Here is a 20199-nt window from a genome sequence, read left to right as displayed (position 1 = left end):
GGGGTTTCACCATGTTGGCCAGGCTGGTCTTGAACTCCTGACCTCAAGTGATCTGCCCACCTTGGCCTCGCAAACTGCTGGGATTACAGGCGTGAGCCCGACCAATCACGGCTCAATTTTAGGAGGTTTTCTGTTAAAAAATTAAATAATTTATTATGTTTTTAAAAATGAAATACTGAGTAGCAAAGGAATTAGTTCAAATAATAAAGATAATAAAGATTAACATTAGCAAAGAATAATCACAGAATAACAGAGGACAGCACCCTCACTCCTGACTTTTCAGAAAAGAGGCTTTGTGAATAAACTCCTCTTTGCTTTGGCAGTTAATTGCTCCGTGTAGGTGAAAGTGGTAGCAGTCCGGGTAAAGAGAATTGTGCACCAACTAAGATGAGTAGTAAAGCTTCATGAAGAAGCTGAGAAACTCATTAGCAGTCTGGAATTCCTCTTTCTCTGACTCCGACCTTTCTTTCACTTCTATGTGTTTTCGCCACACACACAAACACACACACACATTTTTTGATCTGGCAAGAACTTAGAAAGTCTTTAAAATTCACACATCCCACTGTTTCATGGGAAACATCAGGTTTTCAGTACAATAGCTGGGAACATAAGAATTTGTGGAGAATAATTGAGTAAAATGAACTTTCTAAAAGGCAGATATTAAATTAGTCACTCAGACTGAGTTTATATGCTGTAAAAGTTAAGTTGAGCTAGTAAGCAATATTTCAATGCTTTTAACTCATAGCAAACTCAAGTTTTCCTAACTGCAGTTTAAGCTGTTTGTCTGTCATCTACATACTTGAATCTGCTGCATTTTTAACTATGAAGACATATTCCAAATTAGCTTTATTTTCTACCATTTGTGGGGGAGGGGGAACAGCCTTATATAAAACAAAGAAAGACAAATTCCGCCTTCAGATATTCACCCATAAGTCCCTCTAATTTCATGTCAACATGCACACATTTTTCTGAGCAAGGAATTTGGCCGAGACCAACCAAATGCTAATTTAACGTTCTTGTCAGATTTAACAAATTATGTGTAACTTGGCGCATATGCTCATCAAGTTTTTAGAGATGAAGAGCATATTTACCCTAGTCAATATTCATATCTTTGAGAGAAGTTCTTTTTTTTATGTATTGTGCTTTGATGTGAGCTCAATATCTCTGCTTATTTATTCTAAGGGGACAACCTTAATTTGACCATCAGAAAACGGCAAAGATTTGCTATCTCATTATGATGTCTCCTTAATCATACCTGAACTTGGAGCAGCGGCCTTGATTGGTTAGCCCTCCATTGCAATCTATCACAACCAGAAAATACATATGGGTTGTATGAATTTGAAATCTCATCTGACATCTGAGGAACGTTGATCTTGTTTATATGACAACCTCATTATGGTGCATAATTGCTCAGCAATCTTCTAGCAAATACTGGGTTAAAAACGCCTGTAAGATGCTTGTTCTTCTCGTTATTAATTAGCACGTGTCCACTTCGCCAGATCCAGTGCCCAAACTTCATTTGTTATGTTCAGCCAAATGCATGAATAGCTTTGGAGTAATTATTTTCTAACATCAACTAATACCTCTCTGCACATCAATTAAAAATCCTCTTAACAAGGAACTGCATTTTGTTTGAGATCAAATGCCTGGTCCAAAGCTATATCAATCATGTAGAGCTAATTAGTGGCTCTGCTTTATATCATTTGTTTTACTTTATTATTTCATTGTACACTTCCTAATGAAACCAATTGAACAATTTAAAAATCTTTGTTCAATTAATTGAAGGCTTAAAGGCCAGCTACCTAGTCAGCCTTTCTTCTCTTTGAAAAGAAATGCATGTGATGGTGGGGAGAGAGGGGGAACCCCATAGATGTGTTATTATACCTATTTACCTTCTGAAGTGCCTGCCGTATGGATGCAACTTTTAAAAGGTTTATCACCATGCTTATGCTGCTTACTAATAATTCATTGCCGACCATATCTTCACGGTGTCTCTCTACCTGGTGAGCCATTTCAGAAGGATGAGTTGAAACAATAATGGGAGATGTAGGGCAGTTAATCTCGAAGACCGCGAATGGAAGCTCGCTAAATTATTGTGTATTTCTGTCAACATTTTATAAACTTGTTGTCCAGCTTTCCTCCTTAGTGCAAAAAAATGCTGAACTGTGAAAACTGTTTAGTAGCACTCCTTTGGGTCTGGATAGAGCTGTGGATTCCAATACAAATATGAATGGATTAAATGCATACTAACTACCCAAAGTGGGAAACTATAATGAGGGGAAGGGCAAATTCTAGCTCTTTAGAATTTCTGCCTGCTCATCAGAACCAGGCCTCCGCTCCGGCTGAGGAGTATGACAGGGGCAGGAGAGCAGCCTCACTTCCCCAGGTGTACAGCATCCCAGCCTGTGACCTCTGTCACATCCTGCCTTCCTTTCGGTATTTATTTGGATTTATGAAATCTTCCAGTGCCCCAAATCTTTGTGCAGAGGTAGTTTCCCCAGCCACAAAGCATATCACAATTAATGCAAAATCAAGGGAGTTAATGTTGGTAAAAGTAGAACTTATCTTCTCCAGCACTGTTGCCTCTCAGTGGCCCCCTTCCTCACAAACATGAATACATTTTAACTAAACAAAACTGACACATCAGCAGATGTCGGGGCTTCCAGCAAACGGGCTGTGGTTCTCTCTCTGGTTTGTGCCAGAAGGGGAAAAATCAGGACCAAATTTTCTGAATAGTTAGGCTGGATTAAAAATTACTACAGAGTTGTACTAACTTATAAACTTATGGCATGTATTTACACATTTATTACTTTAAAAATAAACTGATGAGAAGAATTCCATCCAAGAACAGGAAAGATGAGATTTTTTTTTTAAGGTTCTTCCAAGGTTTGAAAATCCTCTAGAATCACTTGGGGGTAGAGATTAAAAGACTTGGGAATCCCCTAATTTACTTGTTCTTTACCCAGATGTCTGTTCTTTACAATGATTAAGTTACTAACCTTTATTCATCAGTAATAATTGAATTTTACACCAATTATTACCAAATGAACTGCTCTGCTGCAAATTGAAATAGTCTTTTTTGCAAATTATCTCCCATGATTTATATTAATCCTATAGGGAAGGCAGAAAAAAATTGTATGGAGATGGATGGTTTGAATTTAATGTAAATGAATAAAATTGCGTGATAGCTTCTTCTGGTTCTGCCAATGAATTTAACAGATACCTTTTCGGCTCTGGCATTCATTTAAAAATCTGAGTGACAAGTCCAAATGTAAATCTTCAAAAGCCTTAGAGGTTAGACCACGGCACGCTCTATTCTAAGAAAAGATAGAGAAGTGGACATTTTACATAAGGTCATTTTAATTTCACTATCCAGAAAAATCTGTGATTTACAGGGTCAAATACCTCTATGGAACAGCCCTTTTGCAACTATCCCAGAAACTCATTCACTCACTTTTCCAGCTGATGTGGATCTAAGCTTAGGTCCTATTTCTTCCAAAAAGACTTCCCCAAAGCACTTGCCCTCTGACCTTTCTGCCTAATTTCTGCCTGTCTTTTAATGTTTTTCTCATGTTCCAGCAGCTCCTGAAATCTTTCCTTATTACTCAAGCTTGTGGTTTCCGAAACACCAGTGATGACAGAAATCACCTGGGAAATGCAGACTCCCAGGCCCCTTCTCTTGCGATTCTGAATTAATAAATTTGGGGTTGGGGTCCCCCAGAAATCTGAAGGAAAGTTCTAGAAACACACTGAGGGAGGGATGGGTCACCTCCTCTGAATACTTAAGCAATTGTAACATACACCATGCATTTCTGTCCACGATTTTTATTGCTATGTATTATTATATGATTATTTTATTTATATCTCCCCTGGGGAATTACAAATAGCTTGAATGTGGAGAACACTTTATTTCAAACATTTCTACTCCACCTTATCCTCCTAGGAAAACAAGAATACCTTGTAAATTATTGATAAGAAATCATTAAATTTAATTTTGAGAACGGCTGCAGGGAGTCAACAGGGGACATGAGGGAAGCAGAAGGAGAAAGAAGAAAAGGAAGCATTTTCTGCCTTTTGAAGGTAAGATATTTATCACATGGTTCTCATAAGACTAAAGATATTTATTGATTTTTTTTTCTGATGACCACATCAGAGATTACAATTTGCAGAAATTTCAGAAAACATGGAAAAGCACAACTTTTTTAAAAAAGAGTTACCAGTATAACCACCAAGAAATAACCGTTGTTCATATTTTGATGTCCCTCTAATAAATCTAGTTCTCCAACTTGCAAATTGCAATTTGCTTCGTGGGAAAAGTCCCATGCAGAGTTAGTGAATTTGACCTTTGCCCATGATGGGGGCAGTCAGAGAACGTTATCTCATTTGTGCATTTAGAGTTTACAGTGTTGGGACCCACAAGTCTGGTTCTAAAATCAAGCCCTGGAAAACAAACAAGAGCAGTGTTATTGTCTGAATGTTTCTGTCCCCCCAAAATTTAGATGATGAAACCCAATCACCAATGTGACGGTATTAGGATGGAGCTTTTTGGAGGTGATTAGGTCATAGTGGCAGAGCACCCGTGAATGGGATGAGGGCCCTTATAAAAGAGGTTCAGACAGATTCCTTATCTCTTCTACCACAAGAGGACACAGCTAGAAGGTGCCATCTGTGAACCAGAAAGACAGCCCTCATCAGACACTGAGTCTGCTGGCATCTTCAACTTGGACTTCGCAGTCTCCAGAACTGTGAGAAATCGATTTCTGTTGGTTTCTGTTTATAAATCACCCAGTTTATGGTATTTTGTTATAGCATCCTAAACAGACTCAGACAAACAATAAATAAATTGTTGCTAAAACCAAAAGGATTAAGAGAATATTCAAAGCCAAAGCAGTTATTGAGTCCTGCCACTTGAGAAGACAACAATGGGCAACCAATTAAATAGCCAGCATGTAGGAATAGTTTGAAAAACTGCTCAGAATGAGGTAACAGGGGTGAAGGGTGGTATGAAAGGCAGGCACATTGGAAACAGGATTAGTTCATACATTAACTTGAGGATGGATTGAAGAGGATTTAAAACTTAAGGGGAAAATAACATCAGAATTCAAATTTCAAAAGTACCCACTATGAGAAAGCTGAAAAAGTGTCCATGGTCATAAAATATTTTTTTATATAAAGAGATGGAAGGGAAATTTTTAATCATAGAGATGTTGATGACAAATTGAACTGCTCAGCACTTACATATATTTGATATTGGACACACTCAACTACGTTTTAAAGACAGTACCCATCCTTCCTCCTTCATTCTTAATATTACAGCTTCACAGATTCCCCTAGAGGAACATTATTTCATCAATAATATGCTTGCTTTTAATATGAAGCTTATAATGTCTTTATAATTAAAATATGCTGAGAAGTTGCCAAAGTCTCTGATTAGTATGTGTATGTATGTGTGTTTATTTTAAAAATACATTTAGTCATAGTTCAAATATTAGTTCTTTTTGAAGTTCTCTTTGAACTTGTGGGTCAGAGGGGAAAATCATGGATTCATCTACTAATCAGTGTGTCTCCCTGAATATCAGAGAATATTTTGAAATCTAAATCTGCACATAAATAAAGGTTTTAACTGTGAGAAAAAGCTGAAGGTATACAAAAAAAGAAAAACATAGCTAAATATTTTGTCTAGTATTTGTAGTGCTAAAACATTGTGGTCATTGTTTTTTTCATTCTTAAACATTTCAGAGTTCACTGAAATTTTTAAAAGTTTAAGGCAGTGTTTCTCAGATTATTTTAGGTTACTAGTCACAAAAGATTCTTCAGTAAAAAGGACTCTGAGTTCAAATAAAACTAAGGAAGCTCTCCCTTCTATCAGTCACTGAGTTATTCACTTGGAACTTTCCAAATCACATTAGTACATTAAAGTCTCTGTTAAGTCCTATAACAAAGACATGTGCTTGCTTCGTCTTATTCCTTGATTCCCTCAAAGAATTATCCTTTTGGATACATATTTTGACTATCACTCTGGGTGTTCTTTTTAGGAAACATCAGAGATGATATCCTAAATATGTAACAACAAATATAGCAGGGAATTGATCACTTAGAAGGGACACTGGCTGTAAGCAACCTGCATCACCATATGACTGCATCCTGGCTGCATATTAGAGCTGATCATTCCCATTAAGAATGCCGTGAAACTGTTAATTTAATTCATTAGGGGATACACTAGCCAAAAAGACTCTAAAATTAGATTTTTCCAATATTACATGTTAAATTTTGCCTCTACACTAAATAAAAACAATGGCAATATTGATTTAATTTTTTTATATATTTATAGTACTTATGGAACTTCAAAGGCTATATAGATGGATCCTGGTTTAAAATGGTAGGTTAAAACTCTATTAGATAATCTCTCACCTTCGATATGCAAGGATATGATTATTCATACAAGTAAAGAGACATAATAAAATAAGCTTCAATGACTAGTTACCATGGAAGAAAGCAGGAGATTCTGGAGAGTGAAACAGAGGCTGGGCATAGTTCAGCTCCAAACTCTGTCCTCACCTTTTAGAGACTACGTTAGTGAGTCCACAGATCCTTAGTAGGGTCTCTAACATCCACCATTCTGGAGAGAAACACACAGAATAGTTACCTGCAATTTTCATTCTTCTGACCTGGTTGTGGAACAAGCCTGTAGGAGGAAATGGAAAAAAGTGTCATAGGTCTGATTCTCAGATGAAGTGAAGGCTTCAGGGTTACATAAGGAATTGCAAGAGCAAGCTGCCCCCTAACAGTAATGGTGCATGCCCCCTAGATATGTAGATAAAATCCTGATAAAGAATAATATCTCCACTTGGTTGAAGAATATAAAATTTCGGTTAGGAGGAATAATTTCAAGAGCACTATTGTACAACATGGTGATTATAGTTAAAAACAATGTACTAAGTACTTGAAAATTGCTGAGAATAGACTTTAAATGTTCTCACCACAAATAAATATGTGAGGTAATGCATATGTTAATTAACTTGATTTAGTCATTCAACAGCATATGTGTATATATTTCAAAGCATTGCATTGTACATCATAAATATATACAATTTTTACATGTCAATTTAAAAAAATAATATTTTTAAGTTAAGTTCAAGAGCCATTTACATCTTTTTTTCCATGAATTGTTTCTTCATTTCTTTAGCTCATCTTTCTAGGGTTATTGGTTCTTTTGTTCTCTAGTTTGAGAAACTATTCATATATTGGAGACAATACCATTTGCAATGTCGGTTGTCAATAGACAAGTTAAGAAAATGAATAATATCTCTGACAGAGCACAGTTCAGTTATTCTAACAAGGACATCTTTTGCATCAGCTAAAGACTCTAACTTTGCTATCTGTATTCGTCCATTTTCATACTTCTGTGAAAAAATATCTGAGACCAGGCAATTTATAAAGAAAAAGAGGCTGAATGGTCTCACAGTTCCACATGGCTTGGGAGGCCTCACAATCATGGTGGAAGGTGAAGGAAGAGCAAAGGCACATTTTACATGGCTGCAGGCAAGAGGACATGTGCAGGGGAACTGCCCTTTATAAAACCATCAGATCTTATGACACTTATTCACTATCATGAGAACAGCATGGGAAAAACCCACCCCCATGATTCAATTACCTCCTGCCGGGTCCATCCCACAGCATGTGGGAATTATGGAAGCTACAATTCAAGATGAGATTTGGGTGGGGACACCACCAAACCATATCACTATCCCTCAGACTGCTAAGAAGTCAATAGAACAGAGTATTGATTAGGAATTGCCTTCAACTATAGGCAACAGAGGCCTGATTACAGTGGCTTAAAAATCAAAAGCTTTATATTTTACATGGAAGAATTCCAAAGGCAGGTAATCCAGAGTTAGGATAGTAAAACCATAAATTTATAATGCACTCAAGTTTCTTCTTTCTTTTCTGTCATCAGTAGCATGTGACATTTATTTTCAAAGTTGCAGTATGGTTGCTGAAGATCCAGCCATCACATGTACACTCCAGGAAGGAAGAAGATAAAGGGCAAGAAAAAAAAATTTCTCATATCTAAGTTGTATCTTTTAATAAAATTTTCCAGAAGCCTTATTTAATTACTTGCAAATGTATCTCAGTGACGACTAGTAGCTAAAAATCAAGCTGGGAAATATAATTGTATCTATCAGAGCACATTGTTCCATGGGAAAAAAAAAAAAATCAATGGCCCTTTATTAAGGAAAAGGAGGATAGATAGAAGTAGACAACTAGTAATGTTTACTACAAATTGTAAGTAGCCAGCAATCAAACTGTATCTGTGAGGGAAAAACAAACTGGTCTCAGATTCAGTGGAAATAAAATCCAAATTCTCCAAACAGTACATCAGACTCAATACAATTTCTGAAACTAGGTAAAAATACCATAGCCAAACAAGAACAAAAACAAACAAACAAACAAACAAAAAAACATGGAAAAGAAAAAAAGGAGAACAGAAAGATAAACCAGAAGAAAGAAATTATCGGGTAATATTCAGGAAAAAGCCTCAATCTAGAACAAAAATTTGGATTTATTTGTTTCTGTTTCCTTCCAATGTTGTAATGATGGCTTTTTAAATTTAAATTTGGTTTCATGCTTATGTAAAATACTTACAAAGTATTTTGACTTGGAAAGTCAAAACCACACACACACAAAAAGGTATATTCAGATAAGTCAAACTTCTATCCCTCTTTCACTTTTTAGATAATTTATGGCAGAATGACTTATATTCCTTTGGGTATATATCCAGTAATAGGATTGCTGGGTTGAATGGTAGTTCTGTATTAAGTTCCTTAGGAAATCTCCAAATTGCTTTCTACAGTGACAGAACTAATTTCCATGCCCGCTAGCAGTATATAAGCATTCTCTTTTTTCCCCAACCTTGGCAACATCGGTTTTTTTTTTTTGTTTTTTGAGTTTTTTTACTTTTTAGTAATAATCACCTAATGTAATTTTATTTTGCATTTCTCTTATGAAGAGGAGGGTCAAGAACTTTTTCATAAGTTCAAGAGCCATTTACATCTTTTTTTCCATGAATTGTTTCTTCATTTCTTTAGCTCATCTTTCTAGGGTTATTGGTTCTTTTGCTCTCTAGTTTGAGAAACTATTCATATATTGGAGACAATACCATTTGCAATGTCGGTTGTCAATAGACATAAGTTTTCCCCAAGCCCACAAAGAGGCTGATGGTGGCTTTGACCAGGATCCAAGCAATGGAGGTGGGAGCAGGGGTGAAATTCTGGAAAACCTTTGAAAACAGAGCCAAGACAATGCCCTGACAGGTTAAAGGTGGGCTGTGTGTGACAGACAGAAGAGTCAAAAAAGACTTAAACGTTTTGATTTAAGCATCGGGAAGCCTAGAGATGAAATGACAAACGCTGTGGGCGCAGCAGATTTTACAGGGAAGATTACAAGTTTAATCTTAGGCCTGCAAAGTTTGACATATTCATCAGACCTCCATGTGGGGGTGTCAAGTAGGTTCAGCTGGAGATTAAAATTTGGAAAATTTCTCAACACAGAGATGGTATTTAAAATCTTGAGACTGGCTAAAATAACCCACTAAGTGAGGTAGAATAAAAAAGAGAAAGGGTCCAAGTACTAAGCTCCAGGGCCTTCCCACAGTAAGAGGCCAGGGAGAAGTGGAGGTGGCATCAAAGAAGATTATGCGCTTGTGGGGTAGGGAGAGAACCAATAGAAGGTAGAACAAATAAGAAAGTGTGTCCTCATCTGTGTCTCAAAGACATACTCCTACACTATCTCACATATACTTTATAGCTTCTCCTTGCACATTTAGATTTTTAACCTATCATGCACTCATCTTTATAAATAGTCTTAGGTAGGGATTCTGGCTTATATTTTTTTCTTCTGCATATGGCAAGCCAGTGTTGCCAACACTACTAGATAATCTCTTCTTTGCCCCAGTGATTTACAGCACTAATCATACTATACAATCATTTCCTGTATATTCATGAACATGTTTTTGAGCTCTCCAGCCTATGCCATTGGTATATTTGTCTGTTCTTGTGACAGTGCAATGCTGTTTTGATAAACATGGCTTTGTAGTTTATCTTAACATCAGGTAGAGAAAGTTTCCCCTCTTTGTTCTTTTTCAAAGTTGATTTAGGTATTTCTGGATCTTTATTCTTCCAAAGGTTTATGAGGAAGTTTATTAAATACTCCGCAAAAATTCAGTTTGAAAAGAATTGACATCTTTTTACATTTTTGTTTCAACCAAGAGCATGGAATACTGTTATATTTCATAGGATTATGGTCTATGTATTTCATTAGTCTTAAGTTTTGGTATACAAATAATTTTTTATTAATTCTTGCATATCTTGTCCATTTTTTCTATTGCAAATTATATTTTACTTTTTATTACTTTTTTTGCTTGAATATGTAAGTTGACCTTGTACATGGCAACACTGCTCTTTTTTAAAATTGTGGTAAAAAACACATAATATAGCATTTACTATCTCAACTATTTTTAAGTATCCAATTTAATAGTATTACTATATTCAAATTGTTGTGCACCACATCTCTAGAACGTTTTCATCTTGCAATACTGAAACTATATATCCACTGAACAACTCCCCATTTTCCCCTCACCTAGCTACAATTCCCCTTTCTGTTTCTACGTGTTGACTACTTTAGATACCTTATATAAGTAAAATCATGTAGTATTTGTCTCTTTGTGGCTGACTTATTTCACATAGCATAATGTCCTCAAAGATATGAATACTAATGTCCAGCAAGTTCATCCGTACTGTGTCATGTTAAGGATAAGGCATGAAAGAAACCTGACCCATTGACTGGGTCTAACGACACCTGGACAGCACACTAAGTTATATCTGATGGAACTGAAGATGACTAGAAAAATGGAAGAAGCATCTTCTAAAGCAAAGCAGTCTAACAGAACTTTCTGCAGTGATGAAAATGATCGGTAGTAGGTACTGTCCAATATGGTAGCCACTAGCCACCAGTGACTATCAATCACTTAGCACGTGGTTGGTGCAACTGTGAAACTGATTCTTAATATCAGTTAAGTTTTATTAATTTGTATTTAAAATTAAATAGCCACCCATGTCTGGTGACTAGCATATTGGACAGCGCTCTTCAAGAAGAAGCTCTGTATACTGATGAGCTTCTGTGAGGGCCTGTCTCTGGAAAGGTGGCTGAACACCGGATCACTGCAGGGATCCCCCAGTGAGGCTGCCACAGTCCAAAGAAAAGGTGTGAGTTTACACTTAGTTGATTCTAGAGGAAACAACCCAGCATAGCAAAATTTATTTGGGGGCTGGAATAAAAGGCCTGATTTGTCTACCTGTATAGATCAATCCCCTAAGTAATAGGAGATGAACTGCACTTAGATCAAAACCACCTTCTTTCTGGAGCCTGTATAACTCTCCCAGGTAGAGCTGGTTTCTCTCTTCTCTGTGTAGCGGTGCAGACCTCTACAGCTACCCTTATTGCATAGCACCAAAGTAAACAATTTCTTTGGCTGCCTTCCTTTAAGTTCCTTGAGGGCAAGGTCTGTTTTTGTATCCCCAGAGATGTAAACAATATAGTGATTTATCACTGTGTATGACAGAAAAAGCAGATGAAAATGTAAAGAAGGAGATATAGATGAAAAGAGGAAGGTAGGATGAAAGGAAGAGAGGGATAGATATCTCGGTAGGACTGCATAAAAATACTCTGGTATTAAAGACAGAACCTCCAGGTTCTTAGCTGTGTTCATTCCTCTATGCCACATTAGAATCTTCTATTAAAAATTCTAAAAGGACTCTTAGGACATGACCGCAATGTCACTGTTTCGAGTTATGGAACATCATTTGACCACAAGATTTTCCTTTTTTTCAAGCTCAGAAATTTATCTCTAACAGCACACATAGCTGGAATATCAGGAAGTTGTGTCTTAAAACATTAGTGTAGCTAAAGAACAAAGAAATAAAGGAGATCTCTCTGAAGTGATCAGCCAGCGAACAACTAAAGTGACCCATCATTGAGATAAAAAAGCTGGATACTCAAGTGAAAATTAAAGGGTCTAAAGTCTGGAGGACTCCGTGAAGCTGATGAACACATCTAATGGTGGTAAAAGACTGAGATGAGAAGACAAAGAGACATGCAGAGGTTTCAGAGATTGAACAGGGCTGAGTGTAGCCAGAAAAGTGTGCTACTGAAACAAGAATAGGGCAAACATCTTTTGGAGTTGTCAGAGGAAAAATGAGTACAGAACGTGATTAGAGGAATTATCTGAAATACACCAAAGATGCCTATTATGATGGTTCGTAGAAATTAAAAGCACAAGTCGGAAAGCAAATTCTGTGGTGTGGGGGATAGAGTGGTGATGACTCACCAGATAACAATAAGGCATAGTGTAGAAGATAATCTGGAAGGAGGCAGTACTTCTCCAAACAGATGGAGATTTTCTGCAAGGGTAGAAGAATAATGAGAGTGGCAATGAAGGTCAAAGAACATGTGGCAGTCCTCTCTTTTTCTTTCCTAAGTCACTTGGACTCCAGGGAGTGAACAACCTCTGCTCTTTTGAGCACCAGGAGAATCTGTGGCCCCAGAGAAAGCCAAACTTCAGTTAATGCAAGGACTGTAGTGAGTATTCTTGGAAGACACCCAGGTAGAAGAGAAGGAAATGGAAGAAAGCCCAGTCGAGGTTGGAAATAAGAATGGTGAAGATGGATTCAAGCAACAAAGGGCAAAGAGTTTTGTAAAGTGGAGCTCCTCTCATGGAGCAGGAGGAAATGCATCTGGACAGATAGTCTGACGACGGTGCCTGGGCAGCCTGGAACTCTGGGTTGAATTCTGTAGCCCGCAATGAGCACTCTTCCAGCAGCCTCCAAGTAGGTGATTAATGTGGCAAAAGCTAATGTTTTTTTAAAAAACAAAACAAAACAAAACAAAACAATGGAGTGCTGGGCAGGATGAATGAAACAAGAAAAAAATTTGAATCGATGATTTGTCCCTCCTGGGGCCTGTGAAAACCCCATTTGACCTCGTACACCAGATTTACAAAAGAAGAGCCTATGGAGTTGTTATCTTTAACATCTTCCATTCACTAGGTGTGGCTTGAGAAGGCAGGTTCGGCTCCTCTGAGCGGAATCAATTGTTTCTGATCATCTGAGTGGCTGAGGGCAGAGCAGTGGATCATCCAGTGAAGTGATCCGTCAACCCAGACAGCTTAACATCTTAATTATCATGCATGGCCTGATGGGTCACTGCAATCATTGTCCAGCACGCAAGCTTCTAACAGTCAAGTCAACGCAGCACATAACCATGGCATCTACCTTAAAAGCCTGGAGTGGAGAAAAGGAGTCCTGGCACAGGACAGTGTCGAGGTGAAACCTTTTATCTTCATCCTGTCACATTATTTGTCATTTCCATATGGGCCACTGACAGCTGTCAGTCAAGCAAAGCTTACCCTGCCGCTGGCAATCTCAAGGCATACAAAAAAGAGACTAACGAAAGCCTGTCTTAATTAGGTGATAATTAAACATTCCAGCCAGAAACCTCCAATCAATCTGACAGAACACACCCGTTCAAAACATGGTTTTGCAGCAATATTCCAACAGACTGATAAGGTTTTGCCTCTCTGGGAATTAAAAAAAAAAAAAAAGTTCAAGTCCCCATCAAGTATTTTGCAGATTTGACGTGAGGATTAAGCAGGAATAAATATACCTAAAGGGAATCAAGAAACGGGGGGCGTCCCTAGGGAAATGCATTCCTCTCCTCCTGCAAAGAAAGTCAGGGTATAACGAGCATCCAGAGGCGCAGTCTCAAAGGTGCAAAATAAGCGAGAAAGGCCCTGCGTTCTGACAGTGCTGCGCATGCTCACACCGTGCGCATGCTCAGAATGATTTACAATAGATGCGTTGCTCCCACGTTGCCTTGCTAATGGCGTGGATGGGTACAAGGCGCACTGCGTGTGTACCTGTGAGGCTCAGCTCCTTCTACTTTAATGACAGAGCTATCATTCTCATCTCCACATAGTATCTCCTGAGTAACTGTCCAGATCTCAGGCGGCTCAACTCCCACTAAGCCCCCAATAGATAGCTTTTCTGTTTTTTAAAATGCAAGTCCCTATAAAGGGATAGATGGTGCTTCTTTTAAAGAGCTTTTAAATATTATTAAACTCAAATTTTCCTATCTAGTAGATTCATGGCATGCAGAGTTAAATATAGAAAGAGCGTTTGCACAAAGCCTGTATTTGATTAGTTCCCTTCTTAACTGATATAATTAAATATTGAATTGACCCAGAGTGCTGGATATTACTTTCTGGTGGGACCTGTGCCACCAAATACCTAAAAGCCTTTTGTTGTTTCCTTTCTGCAATGGATCAAATTAAGCTGCAGTTCTCCAGGCCTCATTTGACCTAAAACTGTTTTCATGCTGAAATACTTTTCCAGGTATCTTGCCAGTTGCTGTTTATCTAAGACTCAATAAGACATCACTTGGTGTTCCAGGAGCAGCCTGTATGGGGCTGAACAGTGATAGTGGGGCACTGCTGGAAAAATATTCCTAAGTTCCATTTCTATTTTATAGCTATCACCAATACACAGGCACACGCACACCCGCCCCCCTCCCCCACCACCCCCAAAAGGGAGGCATTACTTGTAGTACTGATATTATTCCTTAGAAACCTTACTACAAGGAACTTAGACATTTTATCTTTACAGCTAAACTCTGACATTAAGAGGCAAATTAAAAAGAGGAAAACTAAAGACTCTGATGAGCTGGGAGTCAAGGACATCAAGATAGGAGATCCATTAGACTAGAAGTTGCGCACACCATTCCTATCAGGCAGTTTCTGTAGAACCATTCACAAAGATGTAACAGTTTTCACCAACATTATGAAGAGTTGCATAATTCCACTTCTTCCTCTTCAAGTTCAGTTTTTCAGGGTCTCCTCCTTTGTTTCTTCTGAGATAAGAACCCAACGTCCCATTCTTTGATTTGCCATTCTCAAACAAAAGCAACCACATTTTCAGTCAATTTTAAAAGCATTTTGATGTCACTGTTATGACTCAGTGTGTTTTCCTCTCTTCATATGATTGAAATCCCTTTGTAAAAGCTGAGAAAAGTTGTTCTGAATTTTTTAAGAGGTTCAGCATGTTCAACCAGAAAACTTGTTCATGCAGAACAGGAGGGCACACCTCGAAGCTTCTGTTTTCTAAGAGTTTATTGCTGGCTGAAGTAAAGGTTCTGATCGCCAGGATCAAATCGTTCACCAGGGACACTGAGTGGTTTCTATTACTGAATCTAGCACTTTGCTTCCCAAATAAAGTGTTTCTACCCTAAAGACCATTTTTAAGGGGCTGCTTCACTGTCTCTTCCTCCCACCCTAATTAATTTTTGGTTTTTAAGTCCTTAGTGTTTCTGCATTTGAATACTTCACTAAAAAACAATTGATCTGCTTGTGTGAAGAAGTTCGGGTCTAAGTATAGTCAGATTAACTATTTGCCAAAGAGTCTTTCAAATGATCTCTGTCCCTGGTCCCAAGTAGTTACTTATCTACAGGGGAGGCGGCATACCTAATTGTAATCCTAATAAATAAATACATGGCTTTGAAATTTGCTGTTTGTACTCGTCATTTGCCTGTTGGTTGTCAGATCCATTCACACTTTCTTCCCTCATTCTGCTCTGTGGAGAACTAATCTCTACAAGTTAAATTCCCAGATGCTCTTGCTCACTGGCTTCCATTAAGGTTAAATCAATGGGCAGCACTGGTGGAAACTGGAGGTTGGGAGGGGAGAGATGCCCACCTCCTCATCCCTCAGGTAGTACCTCCAACAGCTCCATTGTAGTTCTAGCCCATGTCATGGTCCCAGCTCCCACCAGACTTTCTTCATAGTTCTAGCTCCCACCTGTTAGTCAGTCTGGACTCCAATCTTTTCCCTTTATGACCCTATGAGTAGCAGCACCTCACCTATATTCAGCCCCTCCAGCAACTCTATAGTGAATTCCCTTTATTAAATTCCTTCAGTTGAAATATCTGGCTTGTGCTGTCTTTGGAATGTTAGTAATAGAGTTTTATTAATTCCACAATTTAAACATGTTTTAATAGTTACAATTTAGAAAACAGGTATAGAGTAAAAATTAGAAGTCAATACCACATAAACACATACAGAGAAACATTTCCCTGTGCAGCAGGTAGCAGTAAATTATGCCGTGAGGAAACACAAGCAATGTGGATAAGCTGGCCATCTTTGTTTATAAACGAGGAACACTGGCTGGGAATGCCCAGCTACACATGCCATCAGCAGTGGCACCAGTGGGAGAGCCCAGATCTTCTCCAGCTCTGGCCAATGGGTACTTTGATTATAAAAAATATGTCCACATGGAGAGCACAATGGAGAATTCAGATAAGTTTCCTGATAACATAGTCATTAGAGCCTTTGTTCTGGTCATTTCATTGATGGCCAAAGGTTAGTAACACACTATAATTTTATAGGCTAGAGTTTTCTAAATTCAGCCACAAAGTGCAACTACAATGATATATAATCTCTGGATTATGCATCCGGGGAGCTTATTTTCCTGGGAGTAGGGATATTTCATTCTTCCTCTCTGCTAAAATTAATACCATATCTGAAACAGAGGAGGGGATTAAAAACCACTTGCCTTAATTTTTAAATTTTTAATTATGACTTTAAAAACACATAAAATTTATCTTAACCATTTTAAGTGTACAGTTCAGTAATGTTAAGTATGTTCACATTTTTGTGCAAGCAAGTTCCAGAACTCTTTATCCTGAAAAGCTGAAACTCTGTACCTATGAAACAATTCACCATTCCCTGCCTCCTGCTAGCCTCTGGTAACCACCATTCTAATTTCTCTTTATGAATTTGTCTATTTTAGGTACTTCATGTAAGTAGAGTCATACCATATTTTTTGTGTGTGTGTGACTGGTTTATTTCACTTAGCATAATGTCCTCAAGGTTCATCTATGTTGTAACATTTGTCAGAATTTCCTTCCTTTCTCAAAGCGAAATAGTATTCCATTGTATGTATACACAACATTTTGATTATCCATTGATAATGTTTAGATGTGTGTCCCTTTCAAATCTCATGGTAAAATGTAATTGCCAGTGTTGAAGGTGGGGCCCGGCGTAAGCTGTTTGGGTCATGAGGGCAAAGCCCTCATGAATGGCTTGGTGCTGTTCTCGTGATAATGAATGAGTTCTCGCTCTGAGTTCACATGAAATCTGATCGTTTAATAGAGTGTGGCACCTCCCTTTATTGCTCCCGCTCTTGCCATGTGACATGACTACTCCCCAACTGGCCTGCCATGATTGTAAGCTTCCTGAGGCCCTCAACAGAAGCCAAGCAGATGTTGGTGCCATACTCGTACAGCCTGCAGAACCATGAGCCAATTAAACCTCTTTTCTTTTCTTTTTTTTTTCTTTTTGAGAAGGAGTCTCGCTCTGTCGCCCGGGCTGGAGTGCAGTGGCCGGATCTCAGCTCACTGCAAGCTCCGCCTCCCGGGTTTACGCCATTCTCCTGCCTCAGCCTCCCAAGTAGCTGGGACTCCAGGCGCCCGCCACCTCGCCCGGCTAGTTTTTTGTATTTTTTAGTAGAGACGGGGTTTCACCGTGTTAGCCATAAACCTCTTTTCTTTATAGAGTACCCAGTCTCAGGTATTTCTTTACAGCAACACAGGAACAGGTTAACACATCCTCTATGCATCAATGGATATAAAGGGGTTCCTTATGCCTCTTGGCTATTATTAATAGTGTTGCAACAAACACAGGCATTCAAATATCTCTTTGAAACCCTGATTTTAATTCTTTAGGTACGTATCCAGAAGTTGAGTTGTTAGAACATATGGTAATTCTATTTTTGATTTTTCGAGGAATTTCCATGCTGTTTTCCATAGTGGCTGCACCATTTTACATTCCCACCAATAGAGCACAAGGGATCCAGTTTCTTCATATCCTCACCAACACTGTTTTCTCTGTTTTGTTTTTGCTTTCTGATGGTATCCATCCTAAAGGGTATGAGGTGTTATCTCATTACAGTTTTAAATTTCTGTTTCTCTAATAAGTAGTGATGGTGAACATCTTCTGGTATGGTTCTTGGCCATTTGTATATTTTCTTTGGAGAAATATGTCTGTTCAAGTCCTTCACCTATGGTTTAATTTTCTTGTTTGTTTTTTTGTTGTTGCTCAGTTGTAGGAGTACTTTATATATTATGGATATTAACCCCTTATCAGATATATGGTTTGTAAATATTTTCTCCCATTCCATGAGTTGCCTCTGTTGATAGTGGAGCAGTTTTTACGTGAGCTGTTTTTGTTGTTGTTGTTGCTGTTGTTTTTGTGGATTTTTTTTTTTTTTGACCCAAGTAGCTGGGATTACAAGTGTGTGCCACCATGCCCAGCTAATTTTTGTATGTTTAGTAAAGATGGTGTTTCACCATGTTGCCCAGGCTGGTCTCAGACTCCTGAGATCAAGTGATCCTCCTGCCTTAGCATCCCAAAGTGCTGGGATTACAGGCACGAGCCACCATGCCCAGCCAGTGATGCAGTTTTTATGTTTTTATGTGATCTTATTATCTGTTTTTTCTTTGAGGCCTGTGATTTTGGTGCCATCTCTTAGAAATCATCATCAAATTCAATGTTATGAAGCTGTTTCCTACATTTTTGTTCTGAATTTTGTAGTTTTAGCTTTCATATTTAGGTCTTTGATCCATTTTCCTTTCTTTCCTTCCTTCCTACCTTACTCCCTCCCTCCCCACTTCCTTCCCTCCTTCCCTTCCCTTCCCTTCCTTCCTTATTTATTTATTTTTTTGGTGACAGGGTCTTGCTCTGTCACCCAGGCTGGAATGCAGTGGTATGACCATAGTTCACCCTAGCCTCAAACTCCTGAGCTCAAGTGATTCTTTTGCCTCAGCCTCCTGAGTAGCTGAGATTACAGGTGTGAACCACTGTGCCCAGCCTGTTTGGCATTTATTTTGTATACGATGTAAGGCATGGGTCTAATTTTAATATTTTACATGTAGATAGCTAGTGTTCACAGACCCATTTGTTAAAAAGGCAGTCCTTCCCGAATAAATGGCCTTGACATCTGGTCAAATATCTATTGGACATAAAAGTTAGCATTTACTTCTGGGCTCTGTATTTTATATTTTATTCCATTTATCTATATATCTGTCTTTATGCCAGTACCACACTGTTTCGATCACTGAATCTTTGTAATAAGTTTTGAAATCAGGAAATGTGAGACATGAAACTTTGTTTTTATTTGTTAAAATTGTTTTGGCTATGCAGTGTCCCTTGAGATTCCATATGAATTTTAGAATTATTTTTCTATGTCTGCAAAAATACCATTGGGCTTTGCCTTTAATTTATCACTTACTATTAAAATTATTAAACACTGTTCAAAATCCAGCTTTAATTCACCACCTTCAGAAGCTTTTCATGACCTTCCAACCTTCTGAAACTGTGACAATATTGTATTAATATATTTTGCCTTAGCTGTTGCATAGGCAAATCAGTGATTTAACACAAAAGTTTATCTCTGGCTCACATCACAGTCTAAGGCAGTGTCTTAGTCCATTTTCTATTGCTATAGCAGAATAGCTGACACTGAATAATTTTCATGGCTTTGGAGGCTGGGAAGTACAAGACTGGGGGTTGCATCTGTTCAGCTTCTGGTGAGGGCCTTCTGCTGCATCATAACATGGCAGAAAGCATCACAGGACATGAAAGGTGTTTGAGAGCCAAGCTGGATTTTATAACAGACCCACTCTAGTGATAACTAACCCACTCCCATGATAACTCATTAATCAGTTAATTCAGGAATGGGTTAATTCATTAATAAGGGCTCTGCCCAACCATCTCTTAGATGCCCCACCTCTTAACAGTGTTACATGGGGAATTCGTTTCAACACACATTTCAGAGGAGACAAATATTCAAACTATAGCAGGTAAGTTGAGGGCCTTTACAGGGCACCACTCCTCCAAGTGTTGACTCAGACATTCAAGATACTTCTATCTCATTAGGTATGCAGTTAAGAACACATGATCTCCAAGTTTGCCTTAGCAGAGGAAGAGCAAGATAGAGACGCACTGGTTATTAAAGCCTCCACCTGGATGATACACACAAAACTCTACTCACATTTTATTGACTAGCACTAGTCACTTGGCCCCTTAACTGCAA

The 20199-nt window shown here is 38.3% G+C and overlaps 1 long non-coding RNA gene across 1 annotated transcript in view; it reads right to left on the bottom strand.

The window, feature by feature from the left end:
* The window catches only part of LOC144336476 (uncharacterized), a 180870-nt gene extending 165482 nt beyond the window's left edge, over nt 1-15388 (bottom strand). The window contains exons 1-3 of the long non-coding RNA XR_013408325.1: nt 14889-15388; nt 12386-12458; nt 6559-6685 (exon numbers count right to left, since the gene is read on the bottom strand). This is a non-coding gene — a long non-coding RNA (uncharacterized LOC144336476). The remainder of the gene's footprint in view (nt 1-6558; nt 6686-12385; nt 12459-14888) is intronic.
* Nucleotides 15389-20199: the final 4811 nt, after the last annotated feature.

Source organism: Macaca mulatta, chromosome 18, assembly GCF_049350105.2.
Source record: "Macaca mulatta isolate MMU2019108-1 chromosome 18, T2T-MMU8v2.0, whole genome shotgun sequence".
NCBI lineage: Eukaryota > Metazoa > Chordata > Mammalia > Primates > Cercopithecidae > Macaca > Macaca mulatta.
The sequence above is the reverse complement of the archived record's forward strand: the minus strand, read 5'-3'. Positions and strand labels throughout refer to the sequence as shown.